Raw genomic sequence first — 13,399 nt, 5'->3', positions numbered from 1 at the left:
TCTGCTTTAAACTTAACCTATTGCAACTATACTCTGACACTTGCTAGGTATTGTTTCAGGTTAGACATGTATTAACCTATTGCAACTATAGAGTATGCCTAAGCCAATGGTCAGACATCGGCTGTTCGGATCCACCCTTAAGCTGAGGCACAAGTCCATTCCTGTTGAGTATTGTTTGGGGATTCAGTTTCATGGCGAGATGTGATTTTTTGGATCTGGTTATCGCTGAATTGTGATTTGTTGGTTTGGGAACTAAACTCCGTTGCTTGCAGCAAGAGGATTCATATTGGTTGAAGCCTTGAAGTTGAACATGAAGGGCACCCTTTTGATTTCCGTTGGGTGTTACCCTTGTTGAGCACATTAGTAGATGGTCTCTTACTGGATTATGGCGGTGGTAGTGTGGTATTGTTGTCAATTTTGTTTTCTTCTTTTAGTAGACCGATTATTTCAGAGAAATTTGAGATGCTACAATACTGATAGACATGTGGCTATCCCTTCATTTTATCAAGGATGATTATTGTTGATGAAAGCACATTTACATATTTATAGATTGCAACCATATCAATGACCAGTTAACCTAACACCCATTGGGACAATCATACAAACTTAGAACCATGAGATAATATACCTTTACGATGGTTTACAACAATGTCACCACTTCCTCATTTGTTATGTCATACATAATCTATATTTATGATAACTGTTGTGCCATCTTCATACTAGGAATGACTCGTAAACTGATGCCCGTGGTACGAATGTCTGTGGCCAATTGGATTTCATTAGACATGGTTTTACAACAAATTGCATTAGCGAGTGGTTCATATATTTTTTCATCAAGTCGTATAATTTTTCGTTAAGATAGAATGGTAAATGCGTTGGCTGGTTGCTTCAACAGTTATAACAGACACGGTGGTGTATGGGTTGCATGGCCAACAATGAACATCATTTTTTTGTTTCGTGGTAATGCACAACATTCATCTGTATATGTTACAACATGACAATGGCTTAAGAGACACGGATCTGCCTTCTTGGCTTGGGGGGCGTCACGGGCGGCATATGTCTCATCCATCTTGATGGCAGTGGTGGATCGATATGAACACAGGTGGGATCAGGGCGGTTGGCAGGGGACTCCTCCTTAGCAGTACATGGGGAAGTCAGGTGTGAAGGGGAGAGGGCAACATGGCAAAGGTGAGGTGGGCGTCATCCGGTTTTAAAGAGATGATAAAATAAGAAGGGTGTGCCGTGGAGGTGGGGCCGTGTGTTGGAGATAACATGTTGGATAGTCCGGACAACCACATTTCTCCCCACATATGTGTTGGATTTGGGAGAGCCATAACTGTTCAGGTGGTTGAATTATCAGGAGCCCGTTGGGCGCATGTTTGATGTCCGAACATGCCCGGGCTTATGAGGGAGAAATGAGCGTCGACCTTGGAGACGACCTTAACCGATCACTTGTTTGATTCATGTATATGCACTGTAGCCCATAGCAACGCACGGGCATTCTACTAGTAGCCCTAGCGAGCGGGTTCGGGTGTACTAGGGCATTCAACACGTTAGCGGTGACTCGAGCCCGCTAGAGTTGATCGATTGCGATCGGGGCTCGGGCACGACTATGCTCGCTTATTGCAAGACGTGGGCCAAATGCTATTCGGCGCTTGAAGCGCCATTTTCTACACTTCCCACAAACGGGCGCACACCCCACCTCCCACGATGGGCCGGCCCATTTTACTTTTTTGATTATATACATGTTTTTTATCTCTTCTTTGTGAACTTTTTTTCTTTGTCCACTTTTTATTCTTTTTCCAATCCGCGAACCTTTTCTTCAAAATAGATGATCTTTTTCTAAAACTCACGATCTTTTTAAAAATATTCATGAACATTTTTTTCAAAATCCATGAACTTTTTAAAACATTCATAAACTTTTTTCAAAATCAACGAACCTTTTGCAAAATTATGATTCTTTAAAAAACATTCATGAGCTTTTATTTCAAAATTGATGAACTTTATTTCAAAATTGTGAACTTTTTTTCAAAATTGATGAAATGTTTTTCAAATTTGATGAACATTTGTTCAAAATCGATAAACTCTTTTGCAAATTCGTGATTTTTTTTTCAAAATCAACAAACTTTTCCAAGTTCATGAACTTATTTTTCAAAATCGATGAACATTTCTTCGAATTTAGGGAATTTTTTTTTTGAATTTTGAATTTAGAGAACTTTTTTCCATAATTGATGAACTTTTAAATTGGAAAAACCAGTGAACAACACAGCGAGGAAAAGGATAAATTGAGGAAAAAGGGTGAGCCAATGAATAAAAAGCAAGGCAAAGTGTCATCGAGCAGGGAGGCTAGCTAGCGAGCAAAAGCATCAGCGGGCAGGGAGGCTAGCGAGGGATGCGCGCTGGGCCGCGGACCATGAGATGACCTGCGGACGCCACCACGATAGCTAGTTGGTGCTGAAGGCGCTAATGAGGGAGAGCAACTAGTTGCCGACCGCTCCATCGGGAGCCTCGCGACGATCACTTGCGGTGGCCTAAGAGCGCGCCACATAGAATGCTCTCAGCTGCCGCCACATGTCCCACGCTCCCTTCAGATTTTGTTTTTCCGCATGCGTTTTCGGCTTTTTACATAGTTTTTCCGGGTTTTTTAACTTTTCGGTTTTCCATCGGTCTTCCTTAGCTTATCAAAAAAAAAGGCACGGTTTTGCTACCACAAGAGGCACGGCCGTGCCTCTCGTAACCGAAAAAATGTGTTTTCTCATTTTTCTTTCTTTCGTGAGAGGCCCTGTTTTGCTTTCATGAGAGGCACGGCCGTGTCTCTCAGAAATAGGGAAGAAAAGTATATTTTTCTATCTTTTTTTTCTTTTCCTGAGAGGCACGGTTTTGCTTCCGCGAGAGGCACGGCCATGCCTCTCGGAAACTGAAAAAAAAAATCTTTTTTTTCTTTTTTTTTCTTATGCGAGAGACATAGTTTTGCTTCTGCGAGAGGAACGGATTTGCTTCACCGTGCCTCCCCGGGCCAGCTTCCGGAAAGGGAAAAAACATGCTCCCGGTTTGGTTTTCTCGTGAATTATTTTTTCGTCAAAACCTATCAACATGGAATCTAGTTTTGAAGATCTCGACATGAGTAATCCAACAATGAAAACTGTTCGAGATTTGGACACACGGTTCAAGAGGAAACGTTTTGAATAAACGGATATACGAAAAAAGGGAAAACTCCTAGGTCGCGACAAGTGGCGCACATGCAACGCGCCATTATCACACCTAGGTAGGTGGGAGTGATCTTTCGAAGGAGTACTCCTCAATTAGTAATTTCACTAACGAGGAGGTCCCAAGACGTAGCGTAGTCTCGCGCCAAGCAGCCGCAAGAATGGGCCGACCCAGCACGGACCATAGTCCTTCAGCCCTTTTTTCTTTAATTTTGTTCACTTTTTTCATTGGTTTGTGCTTTATTTTTTTCCTTTTGCATATATTTAAAATATTCTAAATATTTCTATTAACAAAATCACATTATACACAAAATTGAAAAATTGTTAGTTGCGCATCCGAAAAATGTTAACTGTGTATGGAAAATGTTTCTAATGTATAGAATTTTTTTACAATGTGTGTGAAAAATAGACATGAAACAAATATATGAGAAATATATTAATCATATATTTGAAAAATGTTAAACGTGTATATAAAAAGCATTCTTGATGTATGCAAAAAAATTGTAAAATGTGATGGGAAAAGTAGATATAAATTTTATGTTTTAAAAAATGTATGAAAAAAAGTAGACATAAAAAATAAAGTTTTCAAAAATCTTAGTCATGTATTTGGAAAATTTTAAACTCATACACAAAAAGCGTTCCTGATGTATTAAAAAAGTATACATAAAAAATATAAGTTTTTATAATGTTAATTATGTATTTGGAAAATGTAAAACATGTACATAAAAAATATTCCTGTTGTATAATGAAAATACAGAATGTGTACGGAAAAGATTGACATCAAAATGTATGTTTGGAAAAAGTTTAATCATATATTTGAAAAAATGTTCAACGTGTATAGAAAAATGTTTCAGATGTACACGAAAACTTTTTCATGTATTTGAAAATATTAAACATGTATAGAAAATGGTCCTGTTCTATACTATTTATGTTGGTTTTTATTTTGTGTGACATCGGTTGGGGTGACCAACAAACCAACAAGAAACCAAAGGGGGAGGGTCACGCGGGGAGAAATAAACCAGTAAGGAGGGAAGGCCACCGAACCAATTCCTTTTTTTAAAGATAGCCTCATGGCACTTTATTTAAATTGTGGTAGTGTTACATCATTGAGTACATGAGATAATAAAAAACTGGGAGCAACATCTGCCCAATAAAAACGAGCCTTAACACCATAACAATATCTAGCTGGAAAATGTGCCAATTCATTAGCTTCCCTTGGACAACGCTTGAAACAAATTCTAGGAATGCCATGAGCAATATGAAAACAGTCCGCAAGTATGGTGCGATGGCGGGCTGGGCTCAAAATACCTTTTCCTGTGGGCTGGACAACACAGGAGAACATATTTTCCTGAGGGGCCCAACAAGACCTATAGGAAAATACAATATTTTCCTGAGAGTGAAAATTTGCCCGACAGGAATATCCAGGAGTAAGTATCTAGGGAGCCCACGAGCGTTCTCAGAGCTTAGACAAATCTGGCCATTGGATCGAGTTTTTGATGCGTTCTGCACCGTCGGATCAAGCCACTGGTGGGCATCGGCCGTTGGATCGAAAACAAGCACTGCTACAATCAATAGTTACCTCCCGTTGTAAAAGATCTCGTGCCACCGCGGTAATTCCTAGAGCCCGCTGAGCGCATTTATGGCATTTCGCCTGGGTGGGAAAATATCCTAGACCCTGCCCAATCCCTGCGGGCCTCTTCGCTCCCGTCCCCCCTCTCCCCCCCTCCCGTCACACAGCCGCCGCCGCTCCCCTCCCCTACCAACCTCCTGCTCCGACCCCGCAGAGGGCGCGTCCATGGCCGGAGCGGAGGAGGAGATCCAGGCGGAGCGCGCCATCTCCATCGCCATGGCCCCCGGCCTTTGTCGAGCCGCTCGTCATCTTCCTCGTCCTCGTCGTCAACGCCGCCATCGGCGTCTAGCAGGTGGACTCCGGCGGCTCGTCTCCGTCTTCTTCCTCGTCCCCACGCGCGGCTCCACTTCCCGCTGGCCATGGGGTTCAGCCTTAAGGGGCACATCGGGTTGGGCATCCTCTGTTTCTGGTGAGTTCATTCCCTCCTCCTCCTCTCTGATCTGCTCCATCTCTCACCCTCTCCTCTTCTTCCTTCTCTCTCAGAGTGCACGGGGCGGTTCGAGGCGCACTTGTGGAGCAAGAACACATGCACAGAGCCGCAGAGGAAGAAGAAAGGGAGGCAAGTTTATTTCGGTGAGCAGAACACCCTCTGTCAGTCTATATATCTATCCCCAGCCTCAGCCGATTGGTTATGAAAGCTGGCCGTGGTTGCAGGGGCATATGGCGGCGAGGAAGCCAACTATTACAATCATATTTAAGTTTTGATTTCTGTTGGTTGTCCATGATTCATTTGTGGTCATTTTCTTGTTAGATGGTTGATTCAGATGTGGTTTTATTTGCAGGGAGGGGTCACTGCTTGTTAGTTTGTTCTAGGTTACTGCTTATTAGTTTGGTCATGGTGCTTGTTAGTTTACTATTCGGTGGTCCTTTGTATGCACCATTCATATATTTTGTTCTTATTTTTTTGTTAACTTTCTTTTAGTTCGGGGCCTCTCTTGCTGCCTCCACTTCATGTGGCACAGTATATCTCCAACTATTCTCTCTCCTGTTTCATATTTATTTTGCTCTAGCCATGTGTGTAGCCTGATAAGTATAAAGCGTCCTCACCATCGTAAGCCTTCACTTATGGATTGATTCTAGGAATATGCACAAACTAAATTAAGATTCAGAGTATGTACAGAATCGGAGTGAGTTCTCCCTTTCTGGGACTTAGTCTTCTGTCATGTGATTTTATCTTGAAAGAACAGAAAAAAACATTCCATGTGAGAGAAATAGCCCGGTGATGTGTGATTCATCGACTGAACATCTGTTAGAATAGTTGGCTAGATTTCTTTTCTGCTTAGCTACAACATTGGTTCGATTTGTCCCTTATTGTGAAAAACAAAGGGTTTGGTTTCTTTGTGTTGGATTGGTGCTTCTGAAAGAGAATGGGGAAGAATGGCCTGTTCATTGGCCTCTATTGTTCGATTTGGTCTCCCTAACTTATTATGATGGTGTCAGTGCTGGCTTGTTTTCGTTCGTCCTTGCTTATATTCATGTGTCTTAGTAGTTAGATAGCTCATATGGTTTTGGTTAGGAAGAGTGTTTGATTTGGGCTCGCTGGGCTATTATGATGGTGTCAGTCTGGTTTACATTGTTGGTTAGAGAGAGAATTTGAGATTTTATGCCTGAGGTGTTTACTGCCCGGTTAATGATAGTGCCTTCTGATGGAGTGTGTCTGCTGTTGTCGCTCTTGAATAGTCAGTATGATGTTAATTTAGCTTTCGACTATGTAGGTTTGTCAGGCACGATAAAATTTTGAATGTTTGAATCACATCAGCAAGAACTTGGAGATGCTTATTTTCTCCATGGGGTCTTTCATAAACGTAAAAACAACACGACAAAGGTTCGCTCTAAACTGTAGTATATTCAGAGATTTAGTCTACTTGCTTGAGAATTAGAAAGGCACTTTTGTTTCTCACGGTTTGATTTGTATGTACTGTGAACTGCAAATACCTCGGCTCCTTGCAAAATAGAAATCAATAGTACCCTCATTTACTCGTTGAATTGTTTATTTCCTATATTACTTTGCTTGTGAAGTTCAGATTTAACTTAACATGGACTGTTTGTGCTTGCTTGTGGTGATGTGAGTATTTGTTTTGCTTTGGAATATTAGTTCTTCCTGAAGCTTATTACAATTACATCGAACTATGGTTGACTGGAATATTTTTGCGTGCTTCGGTTGATATATAAGCTCCCGGAATATCATTGATGGAAGGAGACTCTGCAAGGCACATAATGCCTATTCTAGAGGTTTTTATTTTTCTAAGTTCATTTGTTGTTTCGCCTTTTGAAAGGCGTGATCCAGTGGTCCCACATATGATACTAAGTTAGAGATCGGTTATCCCTGTGAATGCAAACTATGTTTAGCTATGAACATGTTTGACTCCTACACTATTTTACCTAATTAGTTATTGGATTAATTTTGGTAGTTCTATTTTTCTGCTGCCAACAACATGCAAGTTAAAATGTTCAAGGTGTGCTTTGGCTTTGGGATTCTTTACTGTTTTTGCTTTGGCTTTGTGCGTGGCCTCTGAAATTAAACCAAAGTTTCAGCGGGTTCTTTTTAAAGACAATGAAGCTGTCTCAAATGTCAACCCAGTATCTGATCCAATCGACGATGCGCTTGTTGATGCAGATGGCGAGGGCTTGGTTACTTCCAGATCATCTATGTTTTGAAGCATACACTTTCAGTCTATGCTTACTTATTTTACGCTTGGTTACTTCCAGATCATCTGTCTTTTGGAAGCACACACTTTCTGTCTATGCTTACTTATTTTACGCATGTTTCCTCCCAGTCTGGTGAAACACTAGGTTCAGTTAATGAGTCTATTGCTGGAAAGGAGAAGACACCACAACTTAGCACTGACATTCAGAAAGATAACTTAACATTGCCTGGTGAGACGTCAGATGCAAATAGCACTCGACATTTCTTTACTTATACCCAGGTGCTTTGCTTGCATTGCAAAACTGCTACATTCAGCGTGGCATTTTGCGTTCTGAACCATCCATGCCTACTGATGCTCGAAGCAATCCGAGCAAGCGGGTCAGGAAGAAGTAGAAACATAGCATGGGTAATTACAGTGTCTCCTGCTGTGCTTTCTTTTTTCAAAATTCTTTTGATTCTTCTTGTGGCCTCTATTAACACTTCACATTCTCACTCGTAGTTCCTTGTTTGTCTTCGTGCTGTTTTAGGGGGTGAGGCGTCTTTTGGAGATCCAAGACTCTTGGTTGACGTTGCTGTAAATGGATGATTTCTTATCAATATGCCTGTACGAGCGAGTCCCCTGCTTGAGCTTCGTTCGCAGGCACTTACCACCACATCACTTGGTTGCTTATGGGCAACAATGGCTGCTATCAGTCATGTTGCTGTCCAGTTGGACTACCAGGCTACTTGGATATAAACCGTCCTTTTGTCAGGTTCAGATGATTTAGATTCATTTTTCTTGTCTCATTTCTTGGTTAAAATATGTATACTATTCTGTGTTGAGTCCTTGTCCATTACATGTGTTCAGGTACGGGATCGATGAATACATATCCTGGACTCGGTGCCCCGGAGTGAAATGGGAAGTCGAATGGCTTGGCATGCACACCCTATGAAGCGCTTTTAGCCGTCTTGTTTCGGTTTTGGCCACGGCGATATCTGTTTGTAGAGGCTAACAAGTACTTCATGCCTGGGATGCATCCTTTGTAAATATATGGGCGATTGATGCACTCTTTTCACATGGTCACTCTCCTGCTTTGTAATCTTTGAACCTCATCAGTGTCAATATTGTAATTCGAAATCTGATATATATGGGTTGCATTCGTCGGCTCCCCTGTGGATTGTTTATTGTGTTTATGTTGTCTCATTTTATTACGCGTCCATATGGGATTAGCAGGTTACTTTGGTGAATGCACCTTCTCGTTTGTGAGATCATAAACACCATCTTGTCCTATGAACCGTATTTGGTGCATTGCTTATCAGATGTACACATGTTTGTAGATGAACGTATGGCCTTCTGTTACACATTGATTACCTAAATGCATTTTAGATCCATTATTATCCTCTAAACAATCATCGTTATGATATATGTTTACAGGATGTTGAGATTATCTCCATTAACATCTCAACACCCTATTTGTTAGCCCGCCGTTCGGCGGGCAACGCGCGGCAAGCCGCGCCTCCTATCTAGTTATTTTTCCTGTGAGGGGCTTCGGGCCTCACAGGAAAATAGGCCACTCACAGGAAAAGTACGGTCTGTGGTAGTGCGCTGCATTAGGACCCAAAATCTCAGGTTTTCCAATGCATGCTTCAATCAGTTCAAAACAATCTGATTCTCATATCACCTTTGTACCCCAATCACAGAAGCTTCAAACCTTGCAAAAGCGCCAGAGTTTCAACAGTTTGGGCATTAAGGACATGATCAATTAGTTCAGAACTCCCTTTTAATAGTAGAGAAGGACGTGGTTATGGAAAAGTATCCATTTGGTTTAGATCATTACAAGTTATTATATTTATGTTGGTTTTTATTTTATGCGTCATCGGTTGGGGTTAAAACAACAATATGAAACTAAAGGAGAGGGCAACATGGGGAGGAAAAAATGGGAAAGGAGAGGAGGCTACTGAACCAACTTTTTTGAATAGTAGAGATGTGGCGATCACGCCTTCTCACCTGGATATCACAGTTTTTCCTCCGTGACATGACAGGGATCGCTGGTCAACTGAACTTCACTTGTCATGGAAAATCAAGCTTTTTTCCTTCCCTTGAGGAGATGCTAAGTAAACTATTACTTGGGCCACTCGCACGTCAGATGCCATTTCTTTTAGCGCAAATATAATATCACCTTGTGGCATGTGAAGTACTGTCCTCCACCACATAAAAAAAGATTATCACATAACCATTTTTTAGCCCTCAGCCTGCCGTTGAGCATGGGGTTAATAAAATCACCCGCGTGGTTGGTGCAACTTCTTCTTTATTAACAACAAAAACGATTATACACCGTAATGTTACTCTATGCACACATTGTGTCTTTCTGTCATGTTCCCGTGTAGATATAAGTACACTATACATTTCTGAAAGATGGCATCACATGTTGATCGGAATCATGACTCACAAAAGGATTCCTGTCATGTTCATGTGTAGATATAAATACACTATACATTTCGATGGCATCACATGAAGATCGGAATCATGACTCAGAGATGCCGGCGCGATAAGGATCAAAATCGTTGTGACACCTCACCGTCAGTTGCTCATTTGACCAAAAATAAGAAAGCAAGTTATTTTCGCATACAACTTGAGCCCAGTTCAGACTTATTTTTGGAAAAGGTGTGCTATGTTTTTTCTTTGACGTGTTTTTCCGAACCATAATATGGAACTTTGAGCGAACATCTTCAACAAAGGAATGACATCATCTGCTGAACAACGACAGAAGTTATTTGCACATTGTTGATCTGACAATGTGGTTGTTCACAATCTCTGCTAACCGGCGCCTGCCGCGCTAATTGGCTCCTATGCGTGCATTGACGCGCCAACGGAGCCCAAAGTTTCTGAGTTACTGTTGGAGTTAATCTTACGTACAAAGGTGTTGGGTAGAGTACATAAACATGAATTCAATAGTGATGCGTATGCTTTGGTACTGTCGATTTTCCATTTTGTGATGAGCCTTGGTAACTGTCGTTGAAATTTAAGTTGCAGGTAGATCAGTATAGTACATGACCAAGACAAATTGGTGTTGGGTAGACACAAAAAAAGTACATCAACATGGATTATTATGGTGATGCCGTTGGGGCTGCCATTGACATTGAAGTTACAGGCAGATCAACACATGACCAAGATCCGACAAACTCGGAGACATGACTGATTTGCTCTCAGGAGAATCATCGTTTAACCTCTTGTTAATTGCACCGTACAGCACACTCGTAGATACAACTCAGATGTTTCGTACTTGTTAAAGTAGAGCATGCAGCTCACGCTGATTTGAGATATTACATAATGTGTGTACAAGCACGAAGGGTTTTTTTTAGGAGGATTACCCCTGGCCTCTGCGTCTGGACGATGCATACAGCCATTTTATTAATTGTTTACAAAGACCTTACAAAGTAGTACATTAGCTAGTCTGAAGCCACCATCTTAGCAACAATTGTCGCTACTCCTGTCCACCTGATAAAGCGGTGCCGATAGTCCGAGCCTAATACCAAACAGATATCGCAGAAATGCCTAACATCTAAAGACAGAGACCCCAACCAAGCCACATACTGGGTTTGGGGCACGAACTGGTCCGACGCACTCTCTGCGTCGTCACCGCCATCTTCCACCAATCCATCTTCAGAGCAGAAACTAATGCACCGACCTTGCCGGGCCTCTCTGCCATCGACGCCACCATGACGCCATACAACATCCTCCTCCTGTCCATGGTCGCGCATCGGACTCCGAGTCTCCACAGCGCCAAGCCGCCGAGATCCGTCGCCATCAATGTGTCAGATGAAGCACCGCTCCACCAAAGAAGCCGTCCTCTGTTCCCTCGAGCCCGTGTGTACCTCCATGAATGACGCCCCCAAGGGGGAGACGACACCAGAGCGCCGCCATCACCCGATCTTCTGATCTAGGGTTTCCCCCGGAGGTAGTAGAGAGTGGCCATGAACTTCTCGACGGCGATGCCTTCAAGAAGGGAATGACGCAGGCAACGCTACCACCACCGGCCTTGGCAATAGCCGAAAACAAGTTTTCACCCAGATCTGTTCGAAGAAACTCCATCTCTCGTGCACGGGCCGCCGCGTCCTCAACGTCCCCGGGAGCAGGATCCCAAGATCCGCCGCCATAAGGACCCACCACCTGGCCGTCATCCCTGAAGGGGATGACGCCACCACCTTGTTCAGATCCGGCACCACGCCAATGCCTCCGGCCGCCCCCAATCACATCGGTGAAGGAGGACAGCCAACGCACGCGCCCCCCACCGCTTAGGGGCGCCGGACGGCGCCCTAGCCCGACCACCCGGAGGAGAACTGATCTGGGGTGGGAAGCCCCAGAGCCGCGGCCGCCGCCAGCCCCTGCAGCGCTGCCGGGATCCCATCGGGCCGCCGCCCGAGCGCGCCAACTCCGCCTCCATGCCGTACGCCTAGGGGCGCTGTCGCATCTCAGCCAGAGGATCCCCTCGTGAAGAAAGGAGGAGGGCCCGCCATCCGCCATCCGCCGGGCGAGCTTTGCTCGCCGGCCTCCTCCAGCGGCGGCGGGGAAGCAGGGGAAGAGGAAGGTCGAGGGCGGCGGTGGCTAGGGCGCCCGAGCCGCCCCCTGGAGGCGACGGTGAGCGGCCATGCTATTCACTACCGGGGAATAATCTCTCAGTGACATGCGCCTCTAAACCCATCTACTGGCGGTTTTTGCGCCCATTAGTGGTAAAACATCACAGTGATTGACTCTTACCACGAACAGAAGATTTGGACAAGTTAGTGGAGGCATACACCATGAAAAACATCTCAAGTGCAAACCTGGTCCATGCCTACACCCGTCGACACAGCACCCACTCCACCGCCGTGATGGACCACATAACCAAGCTATGGGTATGGGCTGTTGAAATATATCGGCCGCATCTCTTCATCAATTCAGTCTTTTATATGTTGGCTGAAGAATTAATTCAGTAATGATAATGGAGCGAAGGGACCTCAAGTTCAAGGCCCTGCCAATAAGGCATTAACAACAAAAATATTCTGTGACTTACCCACCTCTTTCCGTCATTTCGGACTTTAGAATAAATTGATTGCCTTATAGGAAGAGCAATCAAGGGAGGCATCGAGCAACAGAGGCCCGGATGCCAAGAAGAGAATCATGACGAGGCGAGGCTACATGCAAAAGGTAGTCATATATCTATACTACTATATGCATTTTTACCTCATGGGCTGGGCGGGCCCTGGCATGCTTTTGCCCTCACGAAGCTCCGCCAGTGCTTGTAGCCGTAGCTGTGGTCAGTGAGGCTGCGGAACCAGCAAGGACAATTCCTCTTCTACCCCTTCATGTTGCCGCCGTGCTCATCGTGCGAATGAGAGTTGTTAGAAATACTGATGGTGGTCTACTCATGCACTTTCCGTGGTGTCGTGGCTCTGGGCATTTGTAGCACTATTCCTGTAAACATTCAGTACATGTTCTGAATTCTAAAATATATATATAGCACTATATTGTATTAACTACTCCCTCAATTTCAGATTTAAACTAAAGTAAGTGTTTGTCATGATATTTGTGCCTATGCTTCACAAACTGTTTAGGAAAACAGGGTTGTAAATGTGAACTTTAGCTTAAATTCATATTTCCGTTTTGTTACTACTAGGCAGCTGTCTTGAGTCTTGACATACGAGATACAATCCAGTTTTGTTGAGTATATATGTTATGTACATATTGTGTATTGGGCCCGCCTTCTAGTTTCTTGTATAGTTAAGGTTCGTGGGCCATCTTTGTACATCATATATACGTACCTATACACGAACAACAATATATGGTGCAATTCACATATTCTACATGGTATCAGTTTCCGGGTTCTAACCCTAGCCTTCCGCTGCCGCCGCGTGCCGCCGCCGCCACCCAGCCGCCCCTCGCGCGCCTGCCGCGCC

General features: G+C 43.7%; 1 long non-coding RNA gene across 1 annotated transcript; it reads left to right on the top strand.

Annotated features, from left to right (window-relative positions):
• Positions 1 to 4,892: 4,892 nt before the first annotated feature.
• On the top strand, positions 4,893 to 8,654 carry LOC123051307 (uncharacterized). The gene is made up of 5 exons (XR_006424002.1): positions 4,893 to 5,245; positions 5,320 to 5,409; positions 5,491 to 7,889; positions 8,011 to 8,235; positions 8,331 to 8,654. It is a non-coding gene; the product is annotated as an uncharacterized lncRNA (long non-coding RNA).
• The last annotated feature ends 4,745 nt before the right edge of the window (positions 8,655 to 13,399 follow it).

Source organism: Triticum aestivum, chromosome 2D (assembly GCF_018294505.1).
Source record: "Triticum aestivum cultivar Chinese Spring chromosome 2D, IWGSC CS RefSeq v2.1, whole genome shotgun sequence".
NCBI classification, from domain to species: Eukaryota; Viridiplantae; Streptophyta; class Magnoliopsida; order Poales; family Poaceae; genus Triticum; species Triticum aestivum.
Note: the sequence above shows the minus strand (reverse complement) of the source record. Positions and strands in the feature narration are given on the sequence as shown.